Source organism: Heterocephalus glaber, unplaced genomic scaffold (genome assembly GCF_053883595.1).
Source record: "Heterocephalus glaber isolate CG9 unplaced genomic scaffold, H.glaber_assembly_v1.0 deba00001429, whole genome shotgun sequence".
In the NCBI taxonomy this organism is placed as follows: domain Eukaryota; kingdom Metazoa; phylum Chordata; class Mammalia; order Rodentia; family Bathyergidae; genus Heterocephalus; species Heterocephalus glaber.
In genome coordinates, this window is record NW_028258294.1 from 26,871,746 (window position 1) to 26,898,460 (window position 26,715).

The 26,715-nt window shown below is 36.5% G+C and overlaps 1 long non-coding RNA gene and 1 other non-coding gene across 2 annotated transcripts in view; both read right to left on the minus strand.

Annotated features, from left to right (window-relative positions):
* The window catches only part of LOC110344271 (uncharacterized), a 222,320-nt gene that overhangs the window by 175,190 nt on the left and 20,415 nt on the right, over positions 1–26,715 (minus strand). The gene's annotated exons all lie outside the window — the stretch shown is intronic.
* Positions 5,465–5,568, minus strand: LOC147827916 (small nucleolar RNA U13). The gene has a single exon (XR_015451721.1). It is a non-coding gene; the product is annotated as a small nucleolar RNA U13 (small nucleolar RNA).

Sequence of the window (26,715 nt, forward strand, 5' to 3'; positions counted from 1 at the left end):
AGATTCCTAGATACATATGAATTGCCAAAGTTAAATGAAGAAGATATAAAAATTCTAAACACCCCAATAACAATGAATGAAATTGAAAACCTAATAAAAAATTTACCAACAAAGAAAAGCACAGGTCCTGATGGGTTCACTGCTGAATTCTATAAGACATTTAAAGAACTATCACCATTACTCTTTCAACTCATCAAGGAAATTGAAAGGGAAGCAAGGCTTCTAAATTCATTCCTGGATGTAAGTGTAACTTTGATTCCAAAACCAGGGAAAGACCCAACCCAAAAAGAGAACTACAGACCAATTTCCCTAATGAACATAGATGCAAAAATCCTCAACAAGATACTGGCAAACAGAATACAGAGTGTCATCAAGAAGATCATACACCCTGACCAAGTCGGATTTATCCCAGGGATGCAAAGATGGTTCAACATTTGTAAATCAATAAATGTAATACACTATATTAACAGAGTCAAGGACAAAAACCATATGATCATCTCAATAGATGCAGAAAAGGCATTCAACAAAATCCAACACCCATTCATGATAAAAACCCTACAGAAAATTGACATAGAAGGTGCTTATCTCAACCTGATTAAGGCTATCTATGAAAAACCAACAGTCAACATCATACTAAATGGTCAAAAACTGAAAATTTGCACACTAAAGTCAGGAACAAGACAAGGATGCCCACTACCACCACTCCTGTTCAATATTGTTCTGGAAACATTAGCCATAGCAATTAGACAAGAGAAAGAAATAAAAGGAATAAAGATAGGAAAGGAAGAAGTGAAACTGTCATTATTTGCTGATGATATGATACTTTACACAGAAGCCCCCCAAAACTCGGTCAAAAGTCTTCTAGACCTCATTGACAGATTCAGTAGAGAAGGTGGATATAAGGTCAACACTCAAAAAACAATAGCCTTCTTATATGCAAATAGCAGACCCATTGAGAGAGAATTTCGGGAAATAATTCCTTTTACAATAGCATCTAAAAAAATGAAATATCTAGGAATCAACCTAACAAAGTGAGCAAAAGAACTCTACACTGAAAACTACAGGACTCTGAAGAAGGAGATCGAAGAGGATATAAGAAAATGGAAAGACATCCCTTGTTCCTGGGTAGGAAGAACCAATATAGTGAAAATGGCCATACTTCCAAAACTGCTACATAGATGTAATGCAATACTGATTGAAATTCCAACAATATACTTCACAGAACTAGAGAAAACAATCCAAAAATTTATTTGGAACCAGAAGAAACCTAGAGTAGCAAAAGCAATTCTAGCCAACAGAGACATGGCTGGGGATATCACAATCCCCAACTTGAAACTATACTACAAAGCTACTGTGATAAAAACAGCATGGTACTGGCAAAGAAACAGACCCAAAGATCAGTGGAATAGATTAGAAGATGCAGAAACAACTCCAGACATACTCTGCCACCTCCTCTTTGACAAAGGAGCCAATCACCCTCATTGGAGAAAAGATAGCCTGTTCAGTAAATGGTGTTGGAAAAACTGGATTTCAACCTGCCAGAGATTAAAACTAGACCCATACCTATCACCGTGCACTAAACTAAAATAGAAGTGGATTAAAGAGCTAAATATCAAGACAGAAACAGTTAACTTGCTGGAAGATAAGTTAGGTAGAACTCTCAATGACATTGGCATAGGAAAAGACTTTATGAACAAAACTTCAGTAGCACGGGAACTAACACAAAGAATCAACAACTGGGATCTCATCTTATTAAAAAGCTTCTGCACTGCAAGAGAAACTACCAACAGAGCTAAGAGACAACCTACAATATGGGAAGAAATTTTTAGCAGCTGTGCCTCAGACAAAGGTCTACTATCAAGAATATATAAAGAATTGAAAAAAATAAGACCCCCTAAATTCAAAGACCCAATTCAAAAATGGGCATCTTAAATGAACAGACATTTCTCAAAGAAGTAAAAACAGCAAATAAATATATGAAAAAATGTTAAACATCACTGGTCATTTGAGAGATCCAGATGAAAACAACACTGAGATTCCACCTCACCCCACAAAGAATCGCTTCTATCAAGAAACCAACCAATAACAAATGCTGGTGGGGGTGTGGAGAGAAAGGAACCCTTCTCCATTGTTGGTGGGAGTGCAGACTGGTGCAACCACTGTGGAAATCCGTATGGAGATACCTCAAAGAACTAGGACTAGAGGTCCCATTTGACTCAGCTATTCCCCTACTGGGCATCTTCCCCCCAAAATTAAAAGAATCGTACGACAGCGATATATGTGCACCTATGTTTATAGCAGCACAGTTTGTAATAGCTAAGGTTTGGAAACAGCCCAAGCGCCCATCAACTGGAAACTGGATAAAGAAGATGTGTTTTTTTAATAAAATAGAGTACTACTCAGCTATAAAGAACGAGAAACGAGAGTCATTTATAGCTAAATGGATGCATATTGAGGCCATATTCTTAAGTGAAATAAATAGGACACACATGTGTAAACATCGAATAGTATCTCTAGTGTGAGAAACTGAAAATGTAAATAAAGATGAAAATGATTAAAACGAATAATTGATAATTTGAAGTAGGAAAAGGTCCAAAGGGGTAGGGTTGACAGGAGGGGAAGGGGAAAGGGAAGAAGGGAAAGGAAAAATTATGAGAAAGATAAAAAAAAAATGGAAACAAAGTCTGTGTAAATAGGGAAGGGTGGTGGGGGTGAAGGAAAAAATAAGAACTAAGATACATCATGTTCAGGTACAAACACCCAATGATAAATGTAAATGTATTGTATACCTAAAATGTACCAATAAATATATAAATAATAATAATAATAAAATGTTTTTGTTGATTATGTAGTAGTAATCCATCTAAAAATAATGGTATGTGTATGTCTTTTTATATTTAATGCATCGTCAAAAATCATAGGAAAACACTATCAATGGTGATATAGATCAGAAGGTCTTATTTTTCATTTCAACTGAAATTTTTCTAGTGTTTCAACCTTGAGGATGAGGTTACCTATTGTCTTTAGAAATTTATCTTTTGTGTATGAATATTATTCCTAATTTTATAAAAATTAGATCAAGAATGAGTATGTTGTTAAAGGTCACCACTGAAATAAGTCTACATAAATATATCACACAAGCACAGGATGAGGTAACTAGCTTGACATCTGTTCACATCGACAGCATCATCAACAAACATTTCCTAAATTCCTAAAATACGAGACTTGGGTCCATATAGACCAGCCCAATATACGCATTGCAGGCTGGTTCCCCAGGAAGCAGATGGTGAAGCAGAGGTCAACGGACAGAATGTTCACCAGGCATATCCTTGGAATCAACAGCTGTGAAAGACAGAGTAAGAGCAGGAACAAGCAAAGGGAGGAGTTTGATTGTGATGTGGGCTCAGAGACTGCCTTGCCTGAAGCCACAGAGTTAGTCCAAGATAGTAGAGCCTCCATATTCCTGCATTAATCACTTGAGAGATGCGGGCTGCCAAGGGAAAGAAAGGGACATGACCTTGGATGAGGAGGATTTCTGCAGCTAAGCAATCCCCAAAGGGTTGACAGCTGAGCACTATCTACAGTCAGTACTGCCAGCAGCTGGGTCAACAAATCCTTCAGTGAAAGGGTTTCTGAGACATGCATCACAGTGTCCACCACAGTGGGAAACCCCGCTGCCTGCTCCAAACCCATAGAAACGCTGGAGAGAATATATTTTTAAGATGTTTTTAACACATACTTAAACATAAAAAGCAAGAAAGTGTGCCAAAAAGAGCTGACAGGCAAGGCACAAGATTCAGATATCTGCCTTAAGAAAATATGATTTTAAGTTCATTGAGAAGGAAATTAAAGCCCTTGGACTCTGTTCTCAGTCATCCACCAGAAACAAGAACCTCAGATTCATGCCACTTGTGAGTGTATGGTCCAAAATTTTATTAGCCTTAAGATGAGAAAACCCTAAAATGAGATATTAACATTAAAAAATGATTTTAAAATGGTCCTATGTATAGATCCTCAGCACAGGAAAAGTTCAAACTCCCTATAGCAGTGATGGTGAACCTTTTAGAGCTTTCAGTGATACAAACAGCCCACTGTGTCATGTGTGCCATAGGTTCACGACCACTGCCCTATGGTATGGTCCCACACCCCGGTGTACCTGAGATTCCCACAGTAACCAAGGCCAATGAAGAGGAGCTCACATGCACAGTGAGATTACAAATGAGAACTTCCAAATGCCAGAATCTTCAAAACTTAGGCCATTCTGAACAAGACAAATATGGTTAAAATATTCCGAGAAATAAAAGGAAAAAATCCAAACATCAAATTTATTGAGGAAAATCACAAAATAGAAATTCTAGATACTTAAAAGTATAGCCAGTTAGGGCCGGGGATTTAGCTCAGTGGTTTGGCCGCCTGCTGCACAAGCGCAAGGACCCAAGTTCGATCTCTGGTACAAAAAAAAAGTATAGCCACTGAAAAATTTTTAAATGCATTAAATTAGAAAACTAATTGCAGTGATCACATGTAATGTAGCCCAAAAAGATAAATTCATGGAAAATATGAAAGCACTATGTTCAAGGAATCTAGGAAGATTATTTAATTATTCATTAAATAATTACTGAATACCCAGTATGTGCCAAGCATTGTGTTCAATATTGGAAATACAATCATGATCAAGAAGGAGCAATATTTACTCAGAAGATTGTTAGTTTTATCAAAATGTAGTTCACACTTTTCTAATCTATAACACTAGCAAAATTAAGCAAATAAATGAAATGGTAAAAAAATGAAGTTATCTGTTAAGATAGTCTTAAACTATGTCCAGATGATGAGGAAAAAATGCTTTTTTTTGATTAACCATAACTGGAAAAATGTGATCCTTTCTGAACACCACAATTTAAAGGTGGGTGTTGACAAATTTCAGAGAATTCTGACCGAGGAAATGTGGATCTAGATATCCTGGAACATATGCCATTTAATAAATAGCTGATGGCTGCTCCAGGGAAGGAAATATTTAGGTACGAAACCCTGTAGCACTTCCTAATCTTGAAGTGTTACAATTCAATTTAAGGCTGAATTAAATGAGATTAACTATTTACCTCTTTCTTCTCCCAACTGTATAGGTAGACAATAACTCCTAGCTTCTGCTCTAGTTAGATGAAATTATATGACTGAATTCTAGTCAACAGGATGTGACAAGAAGCATAATGTACCACTTCCAATGCTGGCCCTTAATGGCCTCACACAAGCATGAACACTCTCACCACTTGCAGATCTGGTGCAGAACCCAGGGAATCTTGGCAGACAAAGATGGTAAAACCCCAAGATGAAAAGATTCTCAACTCTGAGTCACTGCACGGAAGGGACCCTACATCAATGAGGTACAGTTACTTTGTACTTCAAGTGATTGGGTAATATAGTTTCATCCTGTTTCAGCAATTACACATTTTACTTTTTAATTATACATTATACCAGTAATGTGTCCATACCATAAACAGATTCGAGGGAGGAACACGTCATACAATGGCATGAACACCCAACAGTCACACTTAAGAATTACAAAAGAATCTTTTATTTTAAAAACTAGCTGACATTAACTTAACTAATATAGTTTCATTAAACAGAGTTCACCATTCAATTTTCCTTTTCAGTCCTGCCTGATTCATCCTAACAGAATTCTAGTAATCACAATTTTACTGCCCTTAAAAAGACATTCTTGCAGGGGAAAGGTTTGTCATTACCTGGAATTCTTTTTGTCGTAGGGGCTGCTACATCATCTTGCTGTTGTTCTTCTTTCAAAAGAAGAATACTTCTTATTTATTGTTTGCCCCCAGAAATTAATTTAGCTGTTTTTTGTCAACCAGACTAGTTATTTGAAGCCTCTTTCTTCTTTTGTTTATATCTTCAAGAATTCTCATAATGCTAGATGTAAATCAGGTAATTACTGATTGGATCAATAAACAAACAATAGAAAAAAGTTATAAATGTAAAACTATGCTTCTGGTCTCTTGGCTTTTAATACAAAAACCAGACAGACCAACACTTTGCAAAAGGAAAACTGATATATGTATGCAAAAATATAAAACATGTATCAGTGAAGATTATATATATCTATGCACCTATTTGTATACAAAGGAAAACATTGATTTCAAAATGTTATTTCTGTGTATAAAAATAACACTTTCCTTTTTTGTTCTCTGCACAAGATCAAGGAAATCTGAATGTGTAGCTATTTTTAAAATACACACAGGGTTCCCCTTAGCAAATGGTCTCTAACTGAATTAGTAAATGAGCAAGGTAATGACATTACTCTGGGAATAGCACATGTCAGAAAATCATAGTGCTCAAGAACAAAAAAAAACAAGCAACAAAGCCTTTCAGGAAATCTTAATCTTCTGCTACTGAACAAACACATCTGTCCAGCTCAAGGCCAAATATCTGGTAGATCTCTGGTTTTTATGAGCATAAATAAAAATTTAGACAATCCTCAAGGGCAATGCATTCTTATCTTTCTCTGAGATTTACACTGGAATCAGAAAAAAGAGAATGAGGGAGAAAATATGACCTTCCTTGTTATTTTCAGAGACTAAGGAAAAAGCTAGCACTTGCCAAATGGAAAACATCCGATTTCTGTGCACCTTAATAAGTGCTCTAGAGACCTAGACCTGCCCCTCAGAAACGCTACCTTTGTCTTGCTTGGATCACATACCCAATAGTTATGCACTCCTGTTCCTGCTTCTTCTCCTTACCTGAGATTCATGAAGACAGGACTCATTGTTGACCACACACTTACTCCCAGAGAACTGACACAATGAAAGGCTTTAGTGAATGTTCATTAAATATTTATCAGGCAATCTTGGTGTTTTCTGGAAAGTTTTAAGCTGATTGTGATTAATTCTCTTCATTATATGAGTAGATTTGGAAGAACAGAACACAAAAATAATCGACAGTCACATGGTCTCTTTGCCATGAAAATAGGAACATCATCTATTTTATTCAGGACAGCATTCTTAGCATGTGTGCAGTAGATATTTGTGGAGTAAACAACCACTCTCATGTACACTTTGAGAAAGTTTCAGTCAATGGTATAGCTTTATTATGATGAATCCTGATGACATCAGTTCCCTAATTCCCTTTGTATGTTCACAACTTGTCAGCTGGCTTCCTGCAAATGTATTCTTTTTTTTTTTTTTGCTTAAATTCTTTTATTGGTACATTTTAGGTATACAACACATTTACATTTATCATTGGGTGCTTGTACCTATACATGATGTGTCTTGGTTCTTATTTTTTCCCCATTACCTATGCGCCCTTCACCTCCTCCACCCTTCCCTATTTACACAGACTTTGTTTCCATTTTTTTCTTTTCTCATAATTTTTCCTTTCCCTTCTTTCCTTTCTTCTTCCCCTCCCACTTCCACTTCCCCTACCCCTTAGGACCTTTTCTTCCTATTTCAAATTATCAATTATTAATTTTATCTGCAAATGTACTCATTTTCTATCACTGCTGTAACAGATTATCAATAATTTAGCAGCTTAAAAGAACAACACTTATTGAGCTCATAGCTCTCTAGCCCATAAGTCCAGGGAGGCTCTGAGCCTCTACTCTGAATCTCACAAGGTTGAAATCAGTGTTATCCAGTCTGCACTCTACCTGATGCCTCTAGAGGCATCCATTTCCAGGCTCATTCGGACTGTTGGCATGTTCAGTGCTATGTGGCTATTGGATTCTTGCCCTCAAGTCCTTTCTGGCTGATGATCAGCTTCTAAGGCCATCTACATTCCCTGGTTGTTGATCTTTTTCATCTTGAAGCCAGCAAGGGTAGGCTGAAAGAGGTTCACACTCTGAACCTCTTTGATCTCCCATGTGCCTCAGTTTCCAGTCTTCTGCTACCTTTAAGGGTTCCTGTGATTATATTGGGCCTATCTGGATGACCTAAGATAATTTCTCTATTTTAAGGTCAGCTAGCTAGTAATGTTAGTTCCATCAGCAAAATCACTTCAAGCAGTACTAGGTTATGTTTGGTTGAATAACTAGAGAATAGGAATTTGGTGGGACATCTTTAGAACTCTGGCTCATACATTTAGAATAAGCAAATGAACACAGGCCTAAATGATAGGCAGTCTTCATGTATCCTAATCTCAGGAGTGTCATCCATTGTTTCTGCCATCTTCTAACTGTCATAAGCAAGTCAGTAAGTGTAGCTCACTTCTAAGGGTAGGTAATAAGGCTTTGGATACTAGTTCACAGGGATCCTTGAGGTTATCTGAGAGGATGCCTACTGAAGAAAAGAAAGGCAATTCCATCTTATTGTCTGGTTCAGCTGTGAAAAGCATTTATTTAAATACTGAACTCTGATCTAAGCAAAATTGATACAACATTATACTAAGAGGAAAAGGTGATAGGCTGGAATAAAAATGTGTTGAACAGAAGAAGAAAGAGAGACAGTTAACTGTGGGTAAACAATAAAACTACACTTTAAAATGGTGAATCAAGAAGTAGAACCTGCTGCACAAGCACATGGACCCAAGTTTGATCCCCCGGTACCAAAAAAAAAAAAAGAGAGAAGAAGTAGAACTCAGCAAGTTCTTTAGATATATGAAGGGAAAATGTGAAATAATCAAATAAATACAAAGGGAAAATCTGGGCTGAATAAGTGTCACCATGAGAGGATAGTTTACGAGGATGGGTGTTATTAAAAAAAACTTATAGGGCCGGGGATTTAGCTGAGTGGTTCTGTCTCCTGCCTCGCAAGCTCAAGGTCCCAAGTTGAATCCCCGGTACCAAAAAAAACCAAAAAACTTATAGAACTCTACTAAATCATGTATGCACAAAACTTTGACTAGAATAACAGGGAGAAAACAACAAAAAAGGAGAAAGCAGAAGAAAATTGTGAAATTAGTTGCATCCAATGAAAACAATATATCTCAGAGATAGAAAAACTTTTACCCAACCAATATAAAACAGGAGGGTGCCAATAGTGAATCCAGACTATAGCCAATTCAATGGACCTGCAGCTATCTGTCCAGCTGTACATTTAAGTAACCAGACCCATGGCTACCTTTGAACCCTTTGACAAGTGGCCAGCAAGACCAGCCCAGAACCTGCCACTCTTTCCATTCTTGTTTTCTTGTCTGGCTTGGCTGCTTCTTGGGATCTGGATTTATTTCTAGATGTCAGCTTAACTTCCAGGTTTTTAGAATATTTTTAGAGTTAATTTTTCTAGCCTTTGGTTGAGAGATGCTGAAATCTGTTCCTAGGCCAAAGTCATTTCCACTGCCTTTGTTGTCCTTTTGCGGAGATGCACTATGGCTGCTTTGACCTCTGGCTGCCTCTTTTCATTCGTGTCTCATTCAGTATTTCCTGCTCAGAGCCTTTTTCTGGCCAGCCAACTAAATGTGTACTCTTCCACAGCCCCATCACAGTCTATCATATCACTCTATCTTGTTTTATTCTAGAACTTGTCAAAATATGAACTTACTGTGTTCATTTTTCTTCCCTTTATTACCATGGTAACCTTGGGGCTTGTAATTACAAGTGTCCCTCATGTATCCATTACCCAAAAATTAATTGCTGAATGAAAAAATAGATTTGGTAGTATATGAATTTATTCTTATTGCCATAATGCTGCCTAACAAATCACCCTAAAATGTAATATCTTAAAATAACAAGGATTTCTTGCATGGCCATGGATCTGTGGCTCAACTTGAGTTCAACTGATCTTGGTGGGCTTAGCCAGGCTTGGTTCCCTGCGTGGGTGACATTCAGTTCCACACCATGTGTAGTGGATTGACTAATGGTCAACTTGTAACACCCAGCTGAACTGAATCAGCGTGGTCTGGGCGTGGAGGATCCACCTGAACATCATTACCTATAGCCATTAAAAGAGAACTGGAGTGAGGAGATCTTGGCCTGTTGATTTTCTAGGAGAAGCTTGGTGTGGATGGTTTTCCAGGTGCAAACTAGGCTGTTCTCTTTGGAGGAGGAGCTCGGGACCTCGATGTCACTGGGAACAGCTGGTGCTTTCCTCAGGGGAGCTCTGATCTTTGCCGTGAGCATCACTTCTTGGCTGCAGTGTGGATCCCTAAGCTTGGTGGCACAAATCCATAATCTCACCAGCATAGATTTCCTGGATTCCGCCACTGGCCTTTGGGCCTTGCAGGTGCAGATCCTCAATACAGACAAGCATGAGACATTGCTGTGGGCTCTAGGCCACTGGCTGGACTCAAGGAGGACATTGCCTTGTACTCTAAGCCTTTAGCTGGACTCCTGAGGGAAACTGCTGGGATCTAGGCCCTCAGCTGAATCCTTTGGGCTTCTAGTGTATGGTTAATCTCTTCCACTCCTTTGCATTTGACTCTTTGGGTAATTATCATAAAATAATCTTATAAGTTATGTGTCCTGTATTTAATATATTCCCTCACCAAATCCTGCTGACTACAACACCATGTATTTCCTCAAGACTAAAGGCTACTCAAGCATATTGTTCTCATAGCAGATCCTCAGAAAACAAAGGAGGCAGTATCTTATCGTGCTTCTTGATGTCTGGGCTGATAATGGCTCACTGTTACTTGTGTGCACTCTCTACTGATCAAAGCTAGTCTCATGGCCAAGACTAACATCAGTGGGGTGAGTGGAAAAGAATATTCTAGCCACTATCACTCAGGAGTATGACACTAAATTAACACATTTATACAGATAGAAATGTCCATGCCATTGCAACTTATTAAACACTAAGTGTGTCACAGAGTATAAGTATAAAGCATTTGATCTTGTCCAACCACTTCATTTTGCATATGAGAAAATAGACACAGAAATGGAAATGAAAAGACACTCCAGTATTATATGATAAGAGACTGGACTTATTAAATTAAGATTGATAAATCAATCTCATCTGAACAAATTCATAAATGAATGAATTGGACTGAGGGAAAGGATCAAGTAGAAAGACAGATTGAAAACACAAGACAAAAATCACAGTCCAAGGGAAGGCAGAGAATGCGATCAATTGTGTTGATGGAAAGCAGGCTTTGGGAGGAAAGTTCTTGCCAGAATAGAAGGAAGATGACATAGATGTGTAGATACACTTCTAGGTTGTGAGGAAGAAAAATAAGAGTTAAAAGTTCAGGTCTGTGTAATAGAGTATAATACTTGTTGAACTTTTCTGAAATAACCTGCACAACAATAGGTCTTATATGATTGGTGATGAGTTGCCAGAACCCAGAACTCTAGGTCAGCTAGCTGCCCCACTTAGCAACATTAAAGGAAGGCTTTACTGTTTATAAGTCCCCAAACTGTACTCAACACAAAGCCACTGAATGTTAGTATTGTTGCACTGAGATGACCTCAATTTTCGCAGTAACATAAATGTGAGAGTCCTTTGCCTAAAGTTAATGCAACAAGGGTTGTCCTGATGGCTTGAGGCAAATAAAAAGGGTTTGAAACAGTATCTAAGCAATAGTGGTGAACTACGGCACGTGTGTCACAGCAGGCTGTTTGTATAATTGAAAGTTCTAAGGTTTCCCATCACTGGTCTGAGAGAATTGGAAAAGATATGACCAAAAGAATCTAAAGACTTAACCACCAACAGGCAGCTGGCAGCACTGAGATTAGATCATGATGGAAGTAGTGCCCACATAAGTGCTTCAATGATTTCAAACATGTTTGAGGCTGCTCATTGTGGACCATAAAAAACAGGTGTAATTCCTACTTCTAAACAGATTATACTCTAATCAGTACATACCTAGAATGAGTTAATGACTTGAAAAGGACTTTGTTATAATTCAGAACTTAAAACTAAAAACTGAGACATGGATTCATGCAAATGTAACCTTTCCATCTCATCTGCCTATATCAAATGTCACTGTCATTTAACTTTCTAATAAATTGCAGTCATAGTGTTTAAATGCAAGGTTTAATGAAGTCAATAAAATATGGCATGAAGCAGTAGAATATAAGTTCTCTTCCTCTTCTTTATTATCTAATAGAAAAATAAATATCATTTACCTTGAGATAATATTTTTTAAAAAGTACTTAGAGGCTGGGGATTTAGCTCAGTAGTTCTGGCACCTGCCTTGAGAGCACAAGGTGCCAAGTTCAATCCCCGGTACCAAAAAAAAAAGTACTTAGAAGAGTTTCAGCTTCAATATTACAAAGTGGCCAACAGTATTTATGATTATGACACTAAAATTAAAAACACATATAGATATAAACTTCTATATCATTGCTGCTAATTAAATATTAAGCATCATTGTCACAGAATAATAAAACTTTACACAATTTTGCTCTGGTCTAAGTGGCTCATTTACAGACAAAAAAATTGACATGAAGAATTTAAATAAATTGTTTTTCAGAAGGCACACAACAAATTAGTAGCAAAACAGAAAAAAAATCCCAGATTTCCTGATTCCCATTCCAGGGTCATCCTGACGCACAAATCTGTTTTGTTAACTATGTCTGGTCATAATATCAAGCAGGTCCCAGGCTGCCATGACAAATAGCTCTGAACAGAGAAAGAAAAAGAACATCACTTAAGGGCCAATTGTATACACTATCACATTGTTCTTCGTGAAAGCACTGGAGCCCCAGAAGAGTAGCCCCAGCACATGGAGACCAAAGAGAACACAGTCTACAATGACAGTGGCACAATCAATGGCAGAACCTTTAGGGGGCCAGTAGAGCCAGGGTATCTGCTCTTCAAAGATTTTTCTGGCAAGCAGAATGTACACCATCTGAAAGCCTGAATAAATGTGATAATTATAGGGGAACAGAAAGTGTTATTTGTTTTTTTGGCAAAAACTTTGTGAATCACTAGGTGCAGACTCAGCCACAGCACAGCCACAACCATAGCCACAGAAAGAATATTACCACTCTCCACTGTGTTCACAGTTCAGAATTCAACCCAGTGAAGGGATCCTAACAAGCTATTTAGTAACTTGATCTCTATCTTCTATAAGTCTCCCCAGAGATACAGGTCATTAAACTTGGATTTCTGATATTTCAAACTGAACTTAAACCCCTGTTTGCTTCTCCACATTTTTAGTATTCCCTGTTACTGTTTTTTTGAGAGTTGCATGGAGCAATATTTCAAGTTCTTCAGGATAAGATGCAGAAAAGGATTTGACTTGATCTTGGTCAAGTAAAACCATTTATAAGGTGTTATATTGTATTTTTTTCATTTTTAGGAAGGAAGGTTATGGAGACCACAGCACATGAACCCATAGGACTGAAATTATTTTTAAAATTCAGAGTGTTTATCCTGCAAAGAACACACATTAAAAAAAACTTTTCAGGTTTTCTCAAATATTTTTTAAAGAATTATGACTTTGCATTTGTAAAAATTACATATATTTGTTGATTTTTAAAATTCAGTTAATACAAAACAGTTGAAAGAGGGCCAAATGTCCTTTAGCAGAGTCCAAGCATAAACCATGGGTTAGGAAGAACATGATAAGCCCAGGAAAGCCCTCCATTCTGGAAAATAATAGGGATTCCCTGAGTTAGGTTAGGAAGAAAGAATCTGAGGTCAAGCAAGATTTGTGTAGAACATGTAGGCTCACTGAAAAAGAAGCTTAATGGGGAATGAAATTTAAGTGTTCCCAAATGAAAATGAGGACTCTAAGAGGGGAACCTAGGGTCTTTGGAGACGTACACACCAAAATAGAAAAGCTGGGTGCTGTGTCAGCAAAGACTGGCCCATTGCTGCCTCACAGAGTGTCTCTTGCCCTAGTGGGGCCTAAGATCAGCCATGAAATCCTGGGCAGCCAAGAGGAGCATGAAATCGTCGTGGGCCTGGAGAGTTTCAGACCATTTGATGGACCCAAAGCTGCACATATGAGAGGGTTGCAGAAGGAGGAACAGGACTCTATGAACTTGAAAATAGGCTTTCAGTTAGCAGCATGTGACAACTTGTTAGCAATCTGTATAGACTCATCATGGACAAGGAAGTGTGAGTAAGGACATGGTACAAATGTCAGCATCTACCAGTGACAAGCTTGGGACAACATCATCTACACCACTCCACCCTAGAATTCACATACAAAACAGGGGGTGGGGTGGGAAATGGCACCTCAGATCAATGAAACTACAGACCACTATCTTAGCAGTGAGGAGGTTAAAAATAGAAAGGTTTTCTTCTGTTCAAGAAACCCACATTTCTCCTACCCATTAATTTGTGGACTGAGGGTATCTTAGATGGATTGGATATATGTTCGGCCACAATAGGAAGCCCTTCCTTAGCCTCAACTGGCTTTTTTCAATGACTATGCATTGCAGTGAGCTAGTAACAATCCCTCTTAATTTGAATTCTACTGTTGTCATGATTAAATCATCTTGGTCATGTGGACTTTGCATTTATTTCTATAGAATTTCCAGTGTAACTACAATAAGAGTCATATCATCATACCAAAATAGGAAGAACCAGTCTTTTTAAATGACAGGATTCAATGCAGAAGCTAAAACTATCACTGTGTGATGCCTCTGACTTTAAGCATTTAGACCCTTGGTGGAATAGACACTCCAAAGGGAGGGCTATGAGATCAGCTAAGGTCTGCAGCAGTAGCTCTCAAGATTTTATTTCTCCGTTAACTATGCATAAAGGTAACAATTTTGACAATTACTTTGCATCCCAGATGTTTCATATACTTTGCATACAGTAATTTACTTAATCTTTATAGACTCCTAGGAGCTATGACTGTTACCCTTATTGATAGCTCAGAAATCTGGTAGCAGAGGTGCAGCAACTGGGTCAAGGTCACAGCTGACCAACTGTTGACCAATGCAGGTCTGCAGGCTTCCAAAGCCTATTTTCTTAACCATTGGCTATTCTGTCAGCCCAGTAGTTTTGTTTTTTTCTTTTCCTCCAGTGTAAATCATCCTGAAAAATGTGATTTAAAAGAAAAATATCTGGTCATTTAAGGACACAATCCATGAAAATGTATTTATAAATCAGGAAGAGGAGGCGGGGGAGGGCATTCTCTGCTAACCACAGTAAGCAATCTGTTCAGTCCCCAAAGCATGAAGTTTGATTTTCTTTTTATCTGGCTTTTATGTTCAAGGGAATATAAATGTCAAGAATCAAGCATTCCCTGTGGATGGTGGAGTAATAAATAACCTTCATACCATTTTGCACAGATGCTCTAACTAAATTGAGACCAGGAAACATACAGACAACTATACCAACATGCTGATGATGAAACTATTTTTAAGAGCAACTGTTAAATTGGAAAGATTTGTCAAATTTAAAAAAAGAAAAACTTTGGAGGAAATAATTTGGGCACAATTCTAAGAAATTCAAAGGAAATTTAAAGCTAAAGTGAATGAGCAATCTATTCAGCTAAAAAGGACTGAAAGAATCATTTCCCAGGTTTAATCAAATTCTCACTGTTTTTAAAGCATAAAGGCAAAAGAAAGATTTTATACATTGGAGGGCTTAAAGTATTACTATTTCTGACATAGTGAAACTTTATATACAAAAAATATATCTAATAAATAATAATATATTCTAAATAACATATTATAAAAGTAATGTCACCTATCTGTTTTTAGGGAAATTTACACTTAAAACCAAAATGGGAATCATCATCAATTGATTAAATTTAATACATTTATCAAATATTTTGGCCCCTCTAGTAGAGTAATATCACTCTTGAGTGTTCATCCTAAGGTAATAAATCCTATTAGCAGCAAATGTCTGATGAAACATTATTTCGTTATAGCAAAATATCACAAATGGACCCAAAATGTAGAAAACTAATAATTTTCTCAGTAACAATTACTTGGCAGACATATCTGGGTACTTTGTCTTTTGATAATGAGGGAATCAGTTCAAAGAAAAGTTACCAAAGATTAAACATCTGGTTAATAAAGGATCAAAGTAGAACCTAAAGGACACCTCCTAGAAGGATGGTTAATTAATTATATTCAGCAACTTAATATTATTTTTATACAGCCATTGAAAACAATAGTTCTGAAGACCACAAAGCAGTACGGAAAGTAGTTAAGATTTAATACTTAAGTATATGCTCATGAATACACTCACATGTGTAACTGCCTTTATAATTGAACATATAAAATTATATTTACAAATGGGCAGTAAGTAGAATGTAAGGACAGCCCATTTGTCTTAGTAAGAGTATTATGAATGGCTTTCCTTAATTTAAAAATGTCCATTGTTCATTCACTCTCTTAAAAAGTATTTATTGACCTACATCAATGACCAAAATAAAGTCTCTGTCCTCATGGAGATTATATTCTAACTGAGGAGAAAAATGAAAAATCAGTGTATTACATAAAATATACTATGGATAAATACTATGAAGAAAACAAAGGTATGAAGGCAGAGAGCCATAGGGCACACATTTAACAACAGTGGGCAAGGAAGGCCTTCCTGGTGACACTGCAAAATGAAGTAAGAGGGAGGAAGCAACATGACCTGCAGAAAAGCACAACTGACAAGAAAAACAAAATGTGCAAAGGCACTGAGACAGGAATGGAATGCCATATAGACATTTTTAAAATGTGGGGAAAGTTCATGTGTCCATATCAAGCACAAATAGAATAAGAGAGAACTACACAGTTACACCTATAACCTAACAACCTAACAGAAAAAAAGACACTAAATAAAAATTTATAACAATATGTTGATATGAGTTATCTTGGTGTAAATACAATTTTTGTGACACCTCTCTGTGTTTCATCTATAAACTGGGAGTGACAGTAATAATTGTAGGTACTACAATAAAGAGACATAGCAGGCAAAATAAAATGCCCATTTGTCCATGTCCTAATCCCTGAAGCCTGCACATTACCTTATATAACAAAGGGGAAATAAGTTCCAAATGGAATTAAGGTTGTTACAGCTGACCTTAAAACAAAGAATTAAAATCTATTTGGGCCCAATATGATGACAGTGACCAGAAGTGATGGTACACACCTATAATTCCAGCACTTAGGAAGGCTGAGGCAGGAGGATCAGTGAGAATTCAAGGCTAGCCTAGGCTACATAGTGAATTCAAGGTCAGCGTGAACTGAATAGTGAGACTCTGTCTCAAATAACAAAAGAAAAAATAAGGAAAAGGGCCTTCGAAAAAAGAAGTTAGAGAAAGAGAGAGGTGACAACAGAACTGATGCCATGCTTTTGGCTTTGAATAGAAGAGAGAGCCATAAGCCAAGGAATGTGAGCTGCCTCCAGAAGCCAGAAAAAGCCAAGAGCAGCCTTTTCTAGAGGATCCAGAAAAAAGCTAAAAATACTTCCCCACTGACACCTTGATTTCAGCCTGGTGAAATTATGTTGGGCTTCTGAACTAGAGGATTGTTAAGATAATAAATTTGTTTTGTAATCCACTACATCTGTGGTCTTTTGCAAAGAAAATTAAGCAAAAGAATTGGTGGATTTTAATGAGTAAAATATTTAAAATAATACCTAGCAAATGGTGAACATTCTATAAACTGTTATAATACTTGGAGTGGTGTTTTTTCCCACATTTTCCATTAAAAGTATATGTGTATTGGTTAAATTTTCCCTTTAAAATAAGGGGGTAAGACTAAAAAGAAGAAAATTTTAGTATTAGTATTACTAATACATGAAAAGAAAGACTTTAATGGTAGGAGAACAGAATTAATTGAAATACAAAATAGGAATAATGAAACACAACAAAAAGAATTCCTTCCTAAATTAAAAAGATCTTTTGTTTTTAAGTTACATTCTTTAGTTGCTAACAAAATACTAACAAGTGGCTGGGACTGGAGTAGATTAAAAGAAGTTTCATTTTGGATGTGTGATTTATAGCCTATGAGAAAAACCATGAATCCATCTGAAAATCCAGATGTGGGTCAGTAATGTGAGGCATGTAGGCCAGTAAGTTCCTTTACAGACAGGATCATAAAAGCTCAGAATTTTACTCCTAGTAAAAGCCTCTAGGAATTTGTGAAGTTCATTTTCATTCCAACAGAAAAGTGACAAATCAAATTGTAGCAAGGCAAGGAAAGCACCTCCTCCCTCCATTCTTGGCTCAGTTAAGTCCCCAGGGCCCTCAAAATTTTCAATTCCATCCAAACACTTAACAAGCATCTCCCACATGTATGGCCAGACTCTGTGTTAGAAGCTTAGAACTTACAAAGAGTACATACTCTGTAACCTCTGTAGCTGAAAAAAGAGAGCTTTGTTGTTTTAAAAAATGGAACACTTACTGCTCATGCTCAATTTTTATTAAAAAATATTTGTTGAATGTCTTTCTGAATACATTTAGGTATGAAATAATAATTTAATAAATATTAATAATTTGTATGAAAGGAACAGGAAATTTTTTATGTTTTTTACTTTACTACTTTGAATTACTTTCAGATACATCATCATTTAGAGTTTTGGCAAAAATAACAGAATATTTATAATTCCATTAGTATTGCATATTAAGACATTGGTCAAAATGATAAATTTTAAGAGATTGCTTTTTTAAAATTTCATTTTTATTCTTATTGATGTAATGTATGTGCGCGCGTGCACGCACACATAAATACCTGCCCCTGACATCTGCTTTCCTAATCCCCACTCCCCCAGAAGCAGCCACTTGCAATGATGTTATGTTTCTTCTTGTGTTTATTTTCATTGTTTCTAAATAATTTACTCTTGCTTTTTAAAATTTAAACCATATCTATGATTCCTACTCTATGAGATGAAAACTTAACTCTCATAGCCATCCCCCTCACCCTCTCACATGCAAACATAGTCATCATGACCCTCCAAAGGTACCAAAGTCTACAGATGCTCCCTTGTATAAAATGGCAATGTATTTGCATATATGCTATGTATATCCTCTTGTACACCTCGTCCTCTCTATATTATTTATAATATTTAATACACTGTAAATGTTATACAAATAATTGTTACACTGTATTGTTTAGGGCATAGTGAGAAAAAGTCTGTACATGTTCACTACAGGTGCAAGTGTTTTTCAAATAATTTTAACCTCTAGTTGGTTGAATTGTAGATGCAGAATCCAAACACAGAGGCCCCACTACAAACTCACCTTCTGTTATTCTAGATCTATACCATTCTTTACAGCTTAATCAATATTTATTGTTTATATTTTATGACTATGTAAAATAATGCTGGGTAGACTAATTTGTGTGTCCTAGTTTCATTCTCGTCTATAATTATTTTTGTCATGGAAGAGTTTTCTCATTTAGTTCAATTGTTGGGTTCACTATTTAACACTGACCCATTCCCCAAACCTGACAGAGCTGAATTCTAGCTCAACAGGAAACTCTAGAGCTCTGTCGCTCGCTCTCTCCTCTCTCTCTCCCCCCCTCCCTCTTTTTCTCCTTCCCTTGTAGACATGATTGCTGTAGCCTTTGTCCCTTCCCTTTGCTTTAAATAGGACCAGTCAATTTAGAAATCAGTCACAGCATAATTACCCTAAAAACTGCCTTCACCTGTTTCCTATGTTATAAATCTTGTCTCCAAGACACTTTGCCTTCTTCTCTCTTGGATAATTTCCTGACTACACAGGAGATAAACAACCTTTGGGAAGCCCCTATGAAGGATACTCAGGATCTAGAGTTGATGAGAATGTGCAGGTCCAAAAATGTATTTCTTCTACCCTCTTCTTGATTGATAGTTTGACTGGATATAGAATTCTGGTCTATAAATTGAAGGGATTAAAATATGCTTTTTTCTGGCATACTGTCTCAGTTAAATGAACTTAAAACAGTAGGTATAAAAAGATCACTCCAGGCCTGAGGATTTAGCTGAGTGGTTCTGCTGCCTGCCTTGAAAGAGCAAGGTCCCAAGTTTGATCCCCGGTACCAAAGAAAAAAAAAAAGAGATCACTCCAACCTTAATTCTATTTGTTTTGAAAAATGAAAATGAAATTTCCAAGCGAAAGGTGCAACATCCATATCCCCAAGGATGAGAAATCCAACAGAATTCTGCAAAGACTTCATTAAAATAATCTGTATATTTAAGACTCCCCACATAATTTAGTTGGTTATTCAGAACTTACTGCTCTGTTCTCAATTCATTATGTTAGTAAGTGATTGTTTCTTTGGGTCTTCACTTCCTTATGAGGGCTGAACATTTGTGAATAAATTTCTATGTTCTTTTCCTGTGAATCTATTTTATGTCAATTTAATTCTCAGGCACAGTTGTGACCCTAAGTGGATTTTGCCACCCCTACAATATATATTGTCTTTTAACTTTCTGTATTAGTTTCAAGAATCTAATTTGATTTTAATTCCTAAACATCAACACATAAATAGTATGGTTTGAATATGTTCCCCCAAATTTGTGTATTGATCCTTAAGGCAACAACAGTGGAAGGTGGGGCCTAATAAGAGGTCAAGTTCTCTGCCCTGTGAGTGGATCATTATTGCAGGAGTGGGTCAGTTTCACAAGAACAAGATTGTTAAAAGAGAGTCCAGCCCTCTCCAGCACACTTACTTTCATTCCCTCTTGCTCTTTTGCCTTCTTCCAGGGAGTCACGCAGCACAAAGGCCTTCACCTTATGCCAGTGTCAGGCTGTTGGACTTCTCAGCCTCCAGAACTATGTGCCAAATAAACTTCTAGTGCTTATTAATCACCTAGTCTCAGGTATTCTGTTATAGTAGCAGAAAATAGACTAAAATGTAATTTATAATCTCTTTTGACATTTAGAATTTTCTCTTTATCTCTAGTGTCCCAAAATATTTCTGATGATATACCTTGTTTTAGTGTAATGTTTTTCATCTTCTATTTTGCTGGCCAATCTCTCAGACGTTTTGAAAGTTTGTTCCTATAATTCCAGAAAATATCTTTAGCATAGTTTTTTTTTGTTTTTGTTTTTGTTTTTTTTTTGTACTGGGGATTGAACTCGGGTCCTTGTGCTTGCACAGCAGATGGTGAAACCACTGAGCTAAATCCCCGGCCACTCTTTAGCATAGATTTTTAGTAATTTTTTCTTTATTTCCATTGCTCTTTCTTTTTGGGACTCACTGTCACATCTGATGTGGTATCAACTGCTCCTTTAATTTTCTTGCCTTTTTGCACCAATTTTGAAATCTGAAATACTTTGAAATATTTTCTCAACTTTATTTTACAACATTCCCCACTCACTTAACCAAATGTTTAATTTCTGCTTTTACTTTTTACTACCCACAATCTTTTAAAGCAATCTCTTCTTTGTGGGCATATTTTCTTAGGTTCTTTAGAATATTTAAAGACTGTTACCTTTCTTGTTTGTTCAGTTTGTTAGAGTCTTTCTCCAAACATCTGATGATTTGTGAGTAACTGGTTGGAAATTAAATGCCTCTGAGTAGGACATGTTGACTAGTGGGCTTCACTGCATGACAATCTGGTAGAGACCCTGTTGTCTTTCTGATGAACCACAAAAGTGTACTCTATAGCAATTCACTTGGGGGGCACATTAAGTTTCCCAAATAAGAACACTTTAGGATAAAGCCAATTGTTTCAGGCTTCTTTATTGCAGGTCAGGAAATTGAGTGGGACTGGATTACAGGTCTCATTTCCAGTGTACATATCTCTACCTAACATCTTGTTTGCAGTGAAGGGCCTTTATCTTGCCAAAAGAGTATATATAGGTTCTCCAATTTTGAGCCTTGTAATTCATTCTCCCTAGATAGTAAACCTCAAATCCTCAATAAGAGTATAGAGAGGGAGTTTCCCTGAGAAAGAAGATCTGAAGGCCTGATTAATAATATAGATAAAAAATTTCTAACCAATTCTTCTATTTCTATCCCCATCCTACACCTCCTACTTTTCCAAATACTTGTGGTCTCAAATTCCTGAGTCTTTTTCAAGTTCTGCAGGATCGATCTGTTTGCTTTTATCGGCTTCTCATGCAGCAGGCTCATATCTTCAACTTTTCTGTTCAGTTAAGTTAGCTGTTTCTGGTTCCTCCAAGTTGCTGCTTCCAATTTTTAGAAAATTAGTTTGCTATAAACTCATACCCTTATATTCATGTAAATGAATGCCTTTTTAAAAATTCCTTTATGGTCTAGTGACACTTAGAGAGGAAGAACAGTTAAACATAAGTATTTATTCTACCATGTATACCAGAACAATGTCTTTCATTTGATAAAATTTAATTTTTTATTATATTTTGAGATTTTTGTAGGCATGAAGCAGTCTCAAAGAATTATATTGTGAGTGAAAACAGGCATTCTTAAACTTCTGTCTTATTCATTTTCAATATGTAGTAACTAAAAGCACTTTTTTAATAAAATAGTACTAATAATGGTATCTATCTCATAGTAAAAATTACATGAGACAATTTATAGGAACTATCCAGCACATAGTAGGGTGTCAAGTGCTATTATATAGCAACTCTGCTTTTATAGGGCTGAGAAACAAACTTTGTCTTTATACTAAAAAAGTTTATCATACCCAATTTAAGGTCATTTATTTTTAAAAATTGTTCAAGTAACATTTCTGCAACTACATTATATTCACTTTTTTCATTAATCCTCAGGTTGAAGAGAAAATTTACCAGAACATCCAGGCAATTAATGACATTTGGATTTTGCAGTATTGAAGTAGAGGATGGGAAGAACCTGAAGAACAAAAAGGGTACATTGGTAAGTTCTAACTCCAGGAGCCAGAATATTCACCAAGAAGGCTGGGATAGTTATCAGGGTTCAGTTATGGGTTCAGTTATGCACCCCCATTATTCTCCATCTAGATCGTGAAATGAAGTGCCGGTTGTCATTACTCACAAGAGTTAGTTGTAATTTCAACACTTTAGAAAGAATAGTAGACACGGCGTCTCCATTTGGTCATTATCAGAATTCTCTGCCTTCTTAGAGAATTCCTACTTCTGGCATGAAGCAGAATCTATCTCCTGATATAGAAGCTAAACATCTCTGCAACTATCTGTTCCAGTCTGGCTTCCAAGTAAAACAAAGGGACATGTCCTAGGCTCTTGCAAAGAGATATACCCACCCTAGTCTTTGAATTGTGCAATACTGAGGCAAAAAAAGACAAAATGACTGCAAACAACTATCGCTGGTGGCAACAGCAGTCAGGGTGTCCAGGTTCATATGGTTTCGGTGGTAGCTATGCCAGTGCTGGTTCCCAGTATCCAGTGTTCAGCAGTGTAGCCAGACCGGCTGGAATATCTCATTTCTTTTTTTTTCTTTTTTCTTTTTTAATAATAACCATCCCTTTATTTGCTGACTGCCATTACAAAAACTGATTTTAGCAACAAGTGTCTTGAGTTGATGACAGAAGCAGTTACTCCCCCAAAGTGTTAAGTAAAACAGTATACAACATCAGTATTAAAATGTTAAATTTTACATTTTCTTTACCACTTTGATCTTCTGAACAATTGAATTGAGCAAAATAAGGTAAATAAGGTAAAAGATTACCCATTTATTTTTTTCTTCAGGAATATAAAGGTATAATTATTTAAACATTATCACCATGCACTAAACTAAAATTGAAATAGATTAAAGATCTAAATATTAAAACAGAAATGCTGAACTAGTTGGAACAGAGGTTAGGTAGAACTCTTGAAGACACTGGTGTAGGAAAAGATTTTACGAACAAAACCTCAGTTGCTCGTGAACTAGTACAAACAACAAGTGGGATGTCTTCTTATTAAAAACCTTCTGCACAGCAAGAGAATCCACCAGCAGTGTGAAGAGACAACCTACAATGTGGGAAAAAATCTTCACCTGCTCTTCCTCAGACAAAGGTCTATTATCTAGAATCTATAAAGAACTAAAAAAATCAGGCCTCCCAAATTTAAAGACCCAATCCAAAAATGGACATCTGAAATGAACAGACATTTCTCAGACAAAGAAGTAGAAATAGCAAAGAAACATGAAAAAATGTTCAACATCACTGGTCATTCGAGAGATGCAATGAAAACAACGCTGAGATTCCACTTCACTCCAGAAAGAATGGCTGTGCTCCACTGCTGGTGGGAGTGTAGACTGATGCAACCACTGTGGAAATCAGTATGGAGATACCTCAAAGAACTAGGACTGGAAGTCCCACTTGACCCCGCTATTCCCCTGCTAAGTATCTTCCCCAAAGAATTAAAAGAATCATACCACAGTAATATATGTGCACCCATGTTCATAGCACAATTTGTAATAGCTAAAACTTGGAAGCAGCCCAATTGCCCATCAACTGGAGACTGGATAAAGAAAATGTGGGGTATTTTATAAAATGAAGTACTACTCAGCCATAAAAAATGAGAAATTAGAGACATTTATAAGTAAATGGATGCACATTGAGGTGATACTCTTAAGTGAAATAAATAGGACACACATGTAAATACCAAATAGTTTTTCTAGTGTGAGAAACTGAAAGTGTAAATAAGGACTAAAAGGTATAATAGATAATGTGACATAGGAAGAAAAGGTGCAAAGGGGAAGGGGAAGTGGGAGGGGTAGGGGAAAGGAAAGAAGGGAATGGAATTAATATGAGAAAATGAAAAAATGGAAACAAAGTCTTTGTAAATAGGGAGGGATGGAGGGGTTGAAGGGAGGGCAGGGGAAGGGGAAAAAATAAAAACCAAGAGCGATTATGTAAGGGTGCAAATTTCCAATGATGAATGTCATTATATTGTACACCTAAAATGTACCAACACAATTAATTAAAATAATTACAATTATTTAAACAGTTTTCATTATAAAATGAAACTCTGAAGATGTCTACAGAGTTGACTTCTTTTTAAATTTTTCCATTTAAATCTCATTTCATGCTCAGTGGAAACACCAATCCTGCCCTCACTGGACTAGCTGAGTAATGTGATTTGCCAGGACATTTCCCATGGCTACACCAGCTCTAAGCTAGTTCTCTATTACTCCTATTGATTCCACTAGCTGCCCAGTGTCCTCTTCATTACGCACTCATTTCTGACTTTTTTATTACCCATAACATTTGGAAACTGATAACATAACACTGTAAAATTAGCAAATGTCTTTAAAATTTTTAATATCTAATTTGAATAAAATATGAATTCCAACTTCACTCAATCAAAAAAGTAAAGTTTCTTTTAGAAAAAAGAATGTTGCTGAATCCCAATCTCATAATTCATCATTTAATCATCTCCACTATTGAGATTTCTAATAGGACATTTTATGTTTCTCTTCCATTGTTTCTGATTATTGGAAAGCCCATGCCTCACTTTGCTAAAGGAATTTTGTCCTGTTGCTGTTAGCTTGTTCCTTATAACATTCTTCATCTTCAAATTTGTTTCTGGGGAAATTTCTTCTGGTTCACTAAAAGCTGCTGCTACTGAAAGTATGTTGGGAGCTGAAGAAAAAGTGGAGACCTCATAGTGAATTCCACAAGGACTTCCAGTTTGGATTTATCACAGCCAGACAAAAAGGAGCCATTAGTCATATCTGTCACACTAAGATTAAGAAGCCTAAGGACTCTGTTTTTACTTGCACCCAACACAAGATGAAGGATGCAGGTGGTAAAAGAACTGAAGAGACAGCACCAACTTATTACCAAAAGAGCCCCCAAAACTTAAAAGCTAGTATTTTACTTCTGAAAATGATTTGGTCAGTATTTCTTGTAGAAGAAAGATGTTTCCAAACTAGTATAAAGTTTAAGTTCCATGATGTAGTACATGAGAAACTACAGGGTCATAGGAATAAGCTTTCCTTTCAGCAGGAGATGCTCATGGCCACCTCATCAAATCTTTGAAAATACTATCTTTGTGAAAATAATAGCTCTGTCCTTAGTGTGTTTCACTTTTTAACACTGATTTTTATTTAATTAATCTGGATTATATAGATACAACACAGAGAACTATTTAAATGGGTGACATTATAGTGTAATGCTAAGAAAAATGTTAGCAAGATCCAAGTATGCCTGGCATACATAAGGTACAAATTAAATTTTATGTTTCTTGTCATAAACATACATCTAAAGAACTAAATGACTCATCTCAAGGAATACATTGAGATGAGTGGAGAACTAAATATTATTTAAGACTAATTGTTACCTCTTTCATCAGAAAGCTTTCTCAGTTCTTCCGAGGCTAGGTTGGACTCTTTTTCTTTGTGTTTCTGTAACATACTGTTATCTTTGGGGGGAAAAAGATGTATATTTATCTATTTATGTGTCTGACTTCTCCCTAAGACTGAGAATTTAGGGCTTACCTGTCACAATGACAATGCCTAGTACACAGACTGGACTCAATCACCCTTTAATGACTGACTGAATGTAATCAAGAACTGAGTGTATCACACCCAAGGAGCTGTGCATGGTTAATTTCACTGTGGCACTCATTTATTTCAAAAGGTATAGAGAGTGTTCATCATTCATGGATGGTACCATAGGCCATGCTAGGGAGCTTGGGTTTTATCCTAAGACCAATAATTTTTCTCCAGCAGAATGGAATAATGATCACATTAGTAATTTTGAAAATCTTCTTGGGTTGCAGTACAGAGAAGAAATAAAAGGAGCAGAGAGACTAGTTAGTTGCCTTAATACCTCAGTATTAAGAAAACAGAACCAAGAAAGAAAATAGAACCAATGTGATAAAGTCAATAAGAGAAAGAGATAAATTTCAGAGATATTGAAGAAGCGTATTTGACAGAATTTGGTAACCAAGTAAATATTAGGGGAAGGTGAAATAAAAAATGGCAGTTTCAAGCTTGGGAAACTGAGTGAACAGTAGAGAAAGAAGAGAACATGCCTGTTTAAGAGAAAAGGTTTCCAGTTTAGAGTCATCAAGTTTGAGGAGCATCATAGAGAT